The following is a 12569-nucleotide window of genomic DNA, read 5'->3' as shown; positions in this document are numbered from 1 at the left end:
AATAAAAGAACATACAGCATCACCTGATGGTTCAGGAGCATGACAAGTAGGACCCTGTGGTGGCCTATTACTGAACAGTTGCTCAAGAAATGATCTGAGGGGTGTTTGTTGGTAGTCATTGTTTGATCATTACATATTTCACCAAGGGGGTCATTTATATGCCATGCAAATTAGAATGAAGATTGATAATAAAACTCCTGGGTGTCATAAATTTTTATCAAAATTAACAGGTCAGTTAGGAGCTCTTAATAAATAGGTGGGGGGTTGACACTGTGGTACAGCAGGTTAAAATCCTGGCCTACAGTGATGGCATCCCATATGTGCTCCAGTTCAAGTCCCAGCTGCTCCACTTCTGACTCAGCTCTCTGCTCTGGCCTGGGAAAGAAGTAGAAAGATGGCCCAAGTCCTTGGGCCCCTGCACACATGTGGGAGACCTGGAAGAATTTCCTGGCTCCTGGCTTCAGATCAGCACAGCTCTGGCCATTGCGGCCATTTGGGGAGTGGATGGCAGAGGCTGACTCTCTTTCTGTCTCTACCTTTCTGTAATTCTGCCATTATAATAAATAAATAAATCTTAACAACAACTATTAGACCAGACTTGGATGGGACTCAATTATCCCAATGAGAGACTTCAATGATACAAAAGCAAAGAGGTTTATTGTTCTAGCTCAATCTATGGTCCACTCCTCCAATCATCACAATGGTCATCTGATGAGGACCCATCCCATTTCCTTTGTGGGGTTTATATAGGGTTTTCAGAGACATTCTATACATTATAGCACCATCAGGAAATTATCTCATGCTGTGAGAATTTAAAGAACATCTCTTAAAATTGATTAGTAAATCCAGTAGTGGGAATAGACCTAGTAAAGGTGGTTAGATGGCTTTGGGGTTGATGCTTTTTAAAATGATTGGCTAAAGTGTAGGGCCCAAGCCATGAGGGTGTATGTTCCAAACTGCAGGGTTTGGGGATGTTATCAATCACCTTAATGGCCTAAAAATACACCTGGAAAAGACATCTGGATAGCAGGTATTTCCCTGCTATCTGCTAATTGGCTGTTGCTAGGGGAGTTTATCACAAGGGGAGTTTATTTTTCTTCTTTCAGGAGATTTTGCCAAAGGGTTCAGGGTCTGGTCAGGCCTGAGTTACAAGATGGAGGCCTAGTCTAAAATAGCTGTGCCTTGATCCAGGCTCAGATTCTTCACAAAAACAACAAAAAGAAACAGTGGGGGTGATAATAAGCTATTACCCAAGGAGTAGTTGGTTCTGCCCATTTGGGGAATTATTCTTGGAAAATGTTTATATATGCAGACAGTGAACATTGTGCTGGGCTATTTCACAAAAAAAACATGATCAAGTTCTTCTATACTGCAAGTCTTTTAACAGATGTCATAACCATGCTTAACATAACACTGATGAAAATGTGAAACACATGAAGTATGCAAGGTGGAAGGTAACATATATCCATAATTGCTTAAACAATGAGGAGACTCCTCAAGCAGGCCCTATTGCAATTGAGGAAGATACTGATGGTGAAGAAAATGAAGATGCTGTAGTAGCATCTCTGCCCATTCAACACACCTCAGCCATCATCATCTTCAGCATTTGACCCAGGCAGCATGCCATCAGACAGCTATAGTTGAATACAGTGTCCTCTGGGTGCACATGCCCTAGCCTACACACCAGCAAAAGTGCCTCATAGCATGGGTGTAACAAGGAATACTATCCAACCTACTCTATAGACTATTCCAGCCATTGATCCTGCACTTTTCAGTATGGTTTCCCAAGGCTATATCCACCTCAAACCTGAGGAGTTTGTGAGAGCTCAGAAATACTGCAAATATGCTAGCAGTGCCTTACAATATGAAGATGCAAACACTACCATTCAGAATATACAGAAAGACCTCAAGTTACTGATGACTGACAGAGAATGAAGCCTTTGTACAACAGATCCATGTCTCTTTGGCATAAAGAATTAACTCCATTACTGTCTTCAGCCTATCAAGAGTACAATTTCAAGAAAGACTTCAGTTGAGTTGAATATGACAATAAAATCTGTGTGTATCAGATTCCTTTTGAAGCATTCATCAGTAGCCTCAACCAGTTTTTATTGTCCATTTAATGGCTCCAATAATTTATGGGTACATAGGGCTGATGTTGGCAAGATCCTAAAAACACCCTTTGAACCCTGCTTCAGCAAATGAAAACACAGAAAATATATATTGGAAATAAGCTTTATTAATTTACATACATGAAGAGAATTTTTTAAAAGGCATACTACTTGGACAAACAGATCATATTATTTTGCTGTAAAATTCTAAATCTAATGAAAGATTCCAGAATTGTCTAGATTAGAGATTATCTTTTTGTTTTCCTTAAGGCTTATAAAACAAATACAAATGTCCTAAAGTGCTAGATAAACCTGAAAAAAATTATGTTCAAAACACAGTTTTTATTCATTAGAGTTTAACATTGACAGAAAGGAAAGTTATTCAGTAAAGAGGTAGAAATGCTTTCAGACTTAATATTAATAATGTTGGTTTCCTAAATGCTTTTTCTTATCCATTAAGCTTAAGGTGAATTGGTATTTGCTGCACTAGCAGTCTGACTGCATGTCTTAGAGAATGAAAAATAGAGGCCTGTAGAGATGCCTGAAGAGTTGGTGCTTTTAAGTTAAGATTCTTCTCAGCTGCTGAGGAGTTCATTCCATTGAGTGCATAACTATGGATGATTCAGAAGATTTATAAGACTTAAGATACTCAGTTGTTAAGTTTATGAATTTTGTGGTAAATTATGGACTTACTGTGTCACTCAAATTTGCTGTGTTAAAAAAATAAATACAAAGATTATTTTTAAATAAAACTTAAAAAAAACTATAGGCTTGTATTGAACAAGATGTATCTAAACTTCATAAAATTCTGTTATTATAATACAAAACATACATAAGCATATGTTTTAAACATAAATAATTGATTATAAAAGCTTGTGTTTCTACTCAAATACACTTGTGAAAAAAAATTACAATTTGGCTGGCGCCGTGGCTTAACAGGCTAATCCTCTGCCTTGTGGCGCCGGAACACCAAGTTCTAGTCCCGGTTGGGGTGCCGGATTCTATCCCAGTTGCCCCTCTTCCAGGCTAGCTCTCTGCTATGGCCCGGGAAGGCAGTGGAGGATGGCCCAAGTTGGGCCCTGCACCCGCATGGGAGACCAGGAGAAGCACCTGGCTCCTGGCTTTGGATCACCACGATGCACCGGCCGCAGCGGCCATTGGAGGGTGAACCAATGGCAAAAAGGAAGACCTTTCTCTCTGTCTCTCTCTCTCACTATCCACTCTGCCTGTCAAAAAAAAAAAAAAAAGAAAAAGAAAAAAGAAATTACAATTTATCCACAAAATAATCTAGAATTTCCTAAAGTATCTAACTTAAATAATGAAGTAAAACATCCTAAAACATCTTTTCTTTGTGTGAATTTAATTACAGTACCTTACATTAGTATTCTCCAGCCCAAAGGTTATTAAATGTTTTGAAAGGGAGATAAACTCCATGAGGTTGGTAGATTTTCTGTTCTCAATTCTTCATGTACTTCGGGCTGGTGATGTGATGCAAAGGCTAATCCTCTGCCTGTGGTGCTGGCATCCTTTATGGGTGCCAGTTCTAGTCCCAGTTGCCCCTCTTCCAGTCCAGTTCTCTGCTATGGCCTGGAAAAGCAGCGGAAGGTGGCCCAAGTGCTTGGGCCCCTGCACCCACATGGGAGACCAGGAAGAAGCAGCTGGCTCCTGGCTTTAGATCTGTGCAGCTCTGGCCATTGCAGCCACCTGGGGAGTGAACCAATGGTTCACTCTGTCTCTCCCTCTCTCTGTCTGTAATTCTACCTCCCAAATAAATAAATAAAATCTTAAAAAATATATTCTTTATATATTCATATTAATTACAACCTCTTATTTTAGAAAAATGAGGGTTAATGGTTTATGACTTCTACTAGTCTGTTATTGTTACAAAGTAAAACTTCTAGTCAAGGTATGATTTTGTAAATTCCTTATCAGCAGTCAAATTATTATAACAAAAATTATGGTACTAAGTTAATAGTCTTTAAATAAATACAAATTAGGAGAATATTTAGCAACTTAAAAACACCTCACTATCAAAATTATTCAGATGCAGACAAAATAAGCCTCCTTGTGGGGTAACCACATGCTGAATATCTTTTTTTATTTATATGTCTCACCGTCACAGGCTGAACAGCAACAGAACACAGTATGAGAATGATGAGCACTCCTCTAATTCTAGAGACATATGTGCCCTGTCAGGACTTCATTGGCCTAACTCATCAAAAGACTCAGGAATAAATGTTTCTGTTTTCAAGAGAATTGCTGGGCTGGCGCCATGGCGCAGTAAGTTAATCTTTCACCTCTAGCACCGGCATCCCATATGGGCACTGGTTCTAGTCCCAGCTACTCCTCTTTCACTACAGCTCTCTGCTATGGCCTGGGAAAGAAGTAAAATATGGCCCAAGTGCTTGGGCCCCTGCACCCATGGGCAACTGGGAAGAGGCACCTGGCTCCTGGCTTTGGATCAAGCAGCTCCAGCTGTTGTGGCCATTTGGGGAGTGAACCAATGGATGGAAGACCTTTCTCTGTCTCTACCTCTCACTGTCTGTAACTCTGCCTCTCAAAGAAATAAATAAAATCTTTCAAAAAGTCTGTTAAAGTGAATTACAACCACCATTGTATGTTTTCTTTCACAACTTCAAGTGGACATAGCTCATAAAATAAAATAAATCATAGGTTGATGCCATGGCTCACTTGGCTAATCCTCTGCCTGTGGCACCAGCACCCCAGGTTCTAGTCCCAGTTGGGGTGCCAGGTACTAGTCCTGTTTGTTCCTCTTCCAGTCCAGCTCTCTGCTGGGCCCAGGAGGGCAGTGGAGGATGGCCCAAGTGCTTGGGTCTCTGCACCTGCATGGGATACCTGGAGGAAGTACTCTGCTCCGGGCTTCAGATCAGCACAGCACTGGCCATAGCAGCCATTAGGGGAGTGAACCAATGGAAGGAAGACCTTTCTCTCTGTGTCTCTCTCACTGTCTATAACTCTACCTGTCAAACATAAATAAACAAACAAATAAATAAATAAATCATAGTTTCATCAATACTAAAGCTTAGACAATTGGTGCCAATGAATAGCTTCTTTCATAGTCTCTCTTTATAAATAATTAATAAACCAATTATTTTCTTCCGACTCTGCAAAGCCAGTCAACACAATTGATTTCAAATTTAGAATTTTCTTTTTTCTTTTTTTTTTTTTTTTTGACAGGCAGAGTGGATAGTGAGAGAGAGAGACAGAGAGAAAGATCTTCCATTTTTTTGCCGTTGGTTCACCCTCCAATGGCCGCTGCGGCCAGTGCATCTTGCTGATCTGAAGCCAGGAGCCAGGTACTTCTGGTCTCCCATGCGGGTGCAGGGCCCAAGGACTTGGGCCATCCTCCACTGCCTTCCTGGGCCATAGCAGAGAGCTGGCCTGGAAGAGGGGCAACCGGGACAGAATCCGGCGCCCCAACCGGGACTAGAACCCGGTGTGCCGGCGCCGCAAGGCAGAGCATTAGCCTGTTAAGCCACGGTGCAGGCCCAAATTTAGAATTTTCATATCACCCAGAAATGCATAATGTTAATGCTTTTGCAGCTTTATAAGAGCATAAAATAATAACAATTTTTAATTCTTGCACTTTTTAACAGCAGGCAATGTTCAGCCTGAAGCCAGGATCCCAGAACTCCATTCAGGCCTGGGTGAGTTCAGTTAATTATGAGGACACACAGTATTCAGTGACACCTGTCTTTATAAAGACACATCTCAATACAAAATAAAACTCCCTACTCAGGACTTTTGAGATCCAAGAGAAAACGCAAATATTTTGCAGATGAGTGCAAAGCAGAAATCTGGAGACTTCTGTGAGCCAACAAGTTCCCTGCCTACCTGAGAATCAGCTTGTCACCAGGGAGATCAAGGGAAGAGGACCAAGCAAAGCCACTTGGAACCCGTGCCCAGAGTCTTATCTCTTGAGTGAGCATAAAGGCAGCCAAGTCATTGGGCACTGGCAGTTTTGGGCCACCTTAATCCTGAAGTGGGTACACAAACTAGTCCAACTCAATTTGGGCTGAGTTATCAGACTGAAAATCTGGACAAAGATTGTCACCCATTAAGGAATCTGGACACAGGAATGGCCAAAAAAGAACCATCAGGAGATGCGCACAATAGGAGTCAGAGTACTAAGTGGGTAATAAATGCACAGATCCTAGACCAAGGCAACAGGCAATGCCAACCTTCTCTTTTGTTGCAAAGTTTTCGTATTTTATCTTAAAGGCCTTGAGAAACAGATCTGTAGACATCTCATGTGTAAGACAAACATGGATCATTCATAATTGGCCTATAAATATTAGCATTCTTACCCTGATCAATAAGCCTCAGGAACTAGCTCAGGGAGGGGCAATTAAAGGGAATCACTTCAGTTTCATTTCTAGGGAAGTATACATCCTCCATGAACTGCTTCTTACAAAATATTTCTCCAATTTTCCAGGAGAAATACATCAACTCTGAAGAGGCTACTTTTTTTTTTTTTTTTCCATAGAGTCCAACACCTGTCTTGGGAATCACCTGTGATACCAGGTAGATGGATAAGAAAGCCAATTGGAATCATCAACTAGAAGACAAGATACTTTACCCAAATCACTATATTTCACTCTACAGAAAAACACAAACTGAATCACAAAGAACTCCAGTCAATCAATCCCCTGGTTTAATCAAAGGGCATATTTGCATTACTCCAGATATGCAGGCCTCTCTTTCTGTTGTACCTTCATGTGGACTATCTGCATAGGGATACAGAGTGAGGGGGAGGCTGCAGCAGTAAAAATGGTCAATGTTTCAATTATAAAACTGATTTTTAATTATCTCAAATTCAGTCATAAAAATTCTGCTCTAAGCAAGACACATAAAGCCAAGCTCATCCCTTTCTCAACAAAAATTTAATGCTAACTGCATATTTAGGAGTGTACTATTGTATTTAATTCCAGTACTTCTCTACATCTTATTTTTTAAGATTTTATTTATTTGAGAGGATGAATTATAGACAGTGAGAGGAAGAGACAGAGATAAAGTTAAACCATCTGCTGGGTCACTCCCCAAATGGCTATAACAGATGGAGCTGCACTGATCTGAAGCCAGGAGCCAGGAGTTTCTTCTCTGTCCCCTCCTTGGGTGCAGGGGCCTAAGCACTTGAGCCATCTTCTACTGTTTTCCCAGGTCATAGTCATAGCTGAGAGCTGGATCAGAAGAGAAGCAGCTGGGACTAGAACCGGTGCCCATATAGGATGCCAGTGCCACAGGCAGAGGAATAAACTACAAAGCCACAGTACCAGCCCCTCTACATCTTATAAGCATATCTTATCTGTAAGAAGAAAACTGAAAAGTGAGTCAAGTATATCACAAATTATGTTAGAAATTATCTTTAATTAAAAAAAAAAAAAAAAAAGGAAAACCCTATAATAGAAATCCTCACAAATGACCTGTGTCCTATTACTTTATCCTTTGGAATACTTTTCAAGATTTCTTCTGGCCTTCTTACCTTCCCTTGTTCCTCATACCCTTTCAATATCACTGCCCTCTCTGTTCCTGCACCTCTCTCCCTTTGGAAAAAGTCTTGTAAACTGTCAATCATTATTTCAAAATGTTTTGTAGGAAGGGCCTGAATGGCCTTCTAATGTCCCTTAAATATATATTTCCATAAAATAGATGATAGAGGGGCTGGTACTGTGTCCCAGCAGGGAAGCTGCTGCCTGCACTGCCGCCAACCTATGTGGGCGCTGCTTTGAGTCTCAGCTGCTCCATTTCTGATCCAGCTCTCTTCTAAGGTCTGGGGAAGCAGTAGAAGATGGCCCAAGTTTTGGGCCCCTGCGCCCATGTGGGATAACTGGAAGAGGCTCTCAGCTCTTGGCTTCAGTTCAGGGTAGTTCCAGCCATTGCAGCCATCTGGGAGTAAACCAGAAGATGGAAGGCCTTTCTCCCTCTCTCTCTCTCTCTCTCTCTCTCTCTCTCTCTCTCTCTCTGCCTCTGCTTCTCTAACTCTGCCTTTCAAATAAAAATAATAATAATAAAAACAGACAGTAGAGCATACTGGGAAAGCCATTGCCTGTGATGCTGGTATTCCATATTGTGCATGAATTTATGTCCCACCTGTCTACTACTGATCCAGCTCCTTCATGTGCCTAGGAAAGCTACAAAAGATGGTGCTTGTGCTCCTAATCCCACAGGGGAAATTTGGAAGATACTGGATCCTGACTTTAATCCAGTCCAACTGCAGCTGTTGTGGCCAATAGGGGTGTGAACCAGTGGATAAATGATTTACGTATCTCTCTTTGTAACTCTGCCTTTCAAATAAATAAATATTTTTAATTTTTTAAAAAATTTAACAAATGGCCCTATATATTCTGTCTCATCCTGACATGTAACAAGAGCCAAGAAAGTTGCTGCTGACTTTATGTAGTGCCTCCTCAATCCGTTCTATAAGAAAAAAAAAATGTATTTCTTTTGCTATCCGAGCACTCGAATCTAAAAGAAACAATACGACCCAGTACAGCTCTGTTTAAAGCTGCTCCTGCACTGAAGAAAAGTAAAGAAGCAAGGGGCCCAAACCCTGTGTGGCAGGCGGGCAGTCTCCTCCTCACTCTGGCTCCTGTGGGTATATTATTTGCCTGCTAACTACCTCCAATTACATTCAGCTGTGCGGAATTACTTCCCTTTTGAATCAAAAAAAGAAAGAGAGATTTACCACACCTAACCTGGGAGTGTCATCTTTGACACACCCTCAACCCTGAGGAACCAAACACAGCTCTCAGTCCAAACTCATCTCAAGCCTCTAAGGCTCCACCGAAAGCAGACAGTCCACTTAATATAGAGCCATAGTGTAACAAGAAAAAACACCACAGTGAAGAAACCAAATATCTCCAACATGCCAAACAATAAATGCAAAATCCAAGGTAACAAGAACAAGGAAGACACTATGACGCCCCCAAATGAAAAAGACACCCCAATTCAAGATTATGAAGATGATGAGATAGAAGAAATGCAACAAGCGGATCTCAAAAAATTGATAAGAACATTAAGAAGCTCTCAAAAGCAAATTCTTAAACTACAGAAATCCTTAATGGACAAGATAGAAAATCTCTCTCGTGAAAATGAAATATTAAGGAGGAATCAAAATGAAATGAAACAACTAGTGGAACATGAAACTGTGATAGTGACGAGAAATCATAATGAAATGAAGAATTCAATAGATCAAATGACAAACACATTAGAGAGCCTTAAAAACAGAATGGGCGAAGCAGAAGAGAGAATATCAGACTTAGAAGACAGAGAACAGGAAAGGAAACAGGCAAACCAAAGAAAAGAAGAAGAAATTAGAAATCTAAAAAATATTGTCAGGAATCTACAGGATACTATTAAAAAACCCAACATTCGGGTTCTAGGAGTTCCTGAAGGCATGGAGAGGGAGAAAGGATTAGAAGGCATTTTCAGTGACATACTAGCAGAAAATTTCCCAGGTTTGGAGAAGGACAGAGGCATCTTAGTACAGGAAGCTTATAGAACCCCTAATAAACATGACCAAAAGAGATCCTCACCACGACACATCGTAATCAAACTCACCACAGTGAAACATAAACAAAAGATCCTAAAATGTGCAAGAGAGAAACGTCAGATGACTCTTAGAGGATCTCCAATTAGACTCACAGCAGACTTCTCATCAGAAACTCTACAAGCTAGAAGGGAATGGCGAGACATAGCCCAGGTACTAAGAGAGAAAAACTGCCAGCCCAGAATACTATATCCTGCAAAGCTCTCATTTGTGAATGAAGGTGAAATTAAGACTTCTCATAGCAAACAGAAACTGAAAGAATTTGTTGCCACTCATCCTGCCCTGCAAAAGATGCTTAAAGATGTGTTACACACAGAAACACAGAAACATGGTCACCAATATGAAAGAAGGTAAAGGAAGGAAACCTCACAGCAAAAGATCACAGGAAGCTCAATTTCTCTTTGACATAGAATTAAACTCTGATGCTCTGTTAAAGCAATGTGTTAAAGTAATCTATTATGTTCTCTTGATGTCTGTTAAATTCTAATTGTTCAAAAACAGCTGAATTTTTATTAAGAGCTATGGGTTATTTAAATATGTGCTTTGTTCAAAAATTTGAATAATCACCTTGTAACAATGATCAAATTTGGTCTATGTTATGTCATGATTTTAAGAAATCTTATTTCAACCAGATATTTTGGATTTTGAGCCTTCTTGGCATTCTTGACAGGCATTCAAAAAATCAAAGTTTCAAACAATCTGGACTCTTAAAATTTCCAGTAAATCCTGGACTTTGGTTTTTCCAGTTTGGGCCCAACTGAAAAAATCAAAGGACCTATGTCTCTCATCTTATAGAGACACCAACTAATCAGGCTATTTGGACTATATTAGAAGTACTGTCAAGATGTGAAGTGGTACCAAACTTTAAGTTTCTATAATGGAAAATGCTATTAATACAAATGTTTGAGAATTAAAAAGTCTAATGATCTTGTGATACTAGACATGATAGTTATCTTAATGAGAAAGCCCCAGAGGCCTAAAGAGTTAAATACTTGTGAAATCCTACAGGTGCTTTCAAAAATACTGTGAAGTAAGCAAGTGCCTCTTGTTGGTTGATGAGTTTATAATTTTAAACATGGCGACTTAGTCTTTTGTCATCCATACTTATATATGATGTGCTGCCCATAAAACTAAAGCCTTCTTGGTTCTGTGTTTAGCTGTCCTCCTATAGGTTCCTATAGACTTTTTCCAGCCACTTCCATTGTATTCAGTACTTTGGGATGGCTCTGTAAACAGATGAAGCCAATAATGTATTAACAGTACCAACTGAGAGAAAGTATGGTTAACTGAGGTTACTAAAAACTAAAAGCAATTCAAATCAATTGGCAATCTACAAAAAGAGTTAAAGATTTTAAAAGCTATTATTAAAATTGCTATATTGGTCTATTATGCTATGTTATATGTGTGTACATATTGTATGTCCACATGGGGAAATTTTATTAAGAGTTTTATTTTAAATGGCTTATAGATAAGATTGTCCATAAATTTAAGCTGCTAAAATCAATCAAAGATACATTTTAATTTGTGGGACCTGAATCTGTGTATCATATGTTTTAAACGTGTTGGTAGAAAGAAACTAAAAACATTTTAGATGGTTGTGCTTAAGTTTACTGGCTAAACAAACTATACCATGTTCGATATTTAAGAGGTGTTTTCAAATACATGATTCTTAAAATTTATAGAAGGCATTGGACCTTCTGGTAAATGTTTTCTTAAGTTGTTATCTAATGGTTGAAACGGTTTGCTAAGTATTCATGTAATATTGCTATTGTCAGCAAGAGATCTAGGACTTGCTCCCTCAGTTCTCTATTCTAAGCCCAACTTGTTCTTTCATTTCTCTATTCTATTCAAGGTAGGAAACTAATTCTATTATAAAGGAATCTGTAGGATGCACAATTTAATCTTTAGACCTTATAAAAGAGATGGCTAACATTTTTCTGTAATAGCATAGCCAAAATAAGAACTTAAATAATAATCTCATAGCTAGATTCACTTCGCCATCAGCGAAGTAAACAGTAAGTAGAAAAAACCTCCCTGTCAGACCAAAGGGAAAGAAAGTTTTAAAGTGAGAATATAATTTTCCTCATGGGCATTGTCTACCTTAGAAAAACTACTACAGAACATGCCTGTGACTATAGACTTGCAGTTCAGGCCACCGAAGATTAGAGATGGGACACGGGCACTCCCTTGACTTGCATCCTCTGGTCTGCTTTAACAAAAACCAGGAGGAAAAGAAAACTAGGCATCAGAAGCAATGGGTGGCAGGCCTATTAATGGCTGATCTGTACAGTGATCTGCCCTCAAGGAGACCCAACAGGCCATTCCACTGCAGTGGCTTTCAATGTGGTAAGCCTGGGCTTCAGCAGAAGTCAGCTTGTGAAGAGCCCTGGCAGCTCTGCCAAGAGTTGGATCACTGGAAATGGACCTGCCCTGGAGTCGAAGGATGCCCAGGTCAGAGCCACAGATCTTATTGGCTCTAAGCTGAAAAGCCCTTCACTCAGCCCAACTTCCAAAGTGACCACGGCAGCTGAGGGGATGGTCAAGTAGGGTCAGCATCATTGCAGGCAGAACTGTAAATTTCTTGTTAGAGATGCCCCCTGCCTTTACCTGGCCAGCTCGCCTTCCAGGCCAGCCAAGTAATGAAAGTCAACAGAGTGCCTTCCCCTAGGAGGTTCACACCTCCCTTAGGATATACCCCATGTGAAGAGATAGATAGGCCTGGGCCTCTGAATTTATAAGGCCTAAAACCCACCAGATTATTATCAAGCCCTTCTATCAGGTTCTATTTGCCTCTCAATCAGAAAACTTAATTGTAGCTTAGACAGCACCTTTCTTATCTCCTCTAATAATGACTGTTTCCTTTGTCCTAGGCCCTGTCTAGTGCACTT

General features: G+C 40.0%; 1 pseudogene; it reads left to right on the top strand.

Moving 5' to 3' along the window:
- The first annotated feature begins 39 nt into the window (after positions 1-39).
- Positions 40-1935, top strand: LOC133755306 (vacuolar protein sorting-associated protein VTA1 homolog; annotated as a pseudogene).
- The last annotated feature ends 10634 nt before the right edge of the window (positions 1936-12569 follow it).

The sequence above is a fragment of the Lepus europaeus genome, unplaced genomic scaffold (genome assembly GCF_033115175.1).
Source record: "Lepus europaeus isolate LE1 unplaced genomic scaffold, mLepTim1.pri SCAFFOLD_3_1, whole genome shotgun sequence".
In the NCBI taxonomy this organism is placed as follows: Eukaryota; Metazoa; Chordata; class Mammalia; order Lagomorpha; family Leporidae; genus Lepus; species Lepus europaeus.
This window is presented reverse-complemented; position numbering and strand designations above follow the sequence as displayed.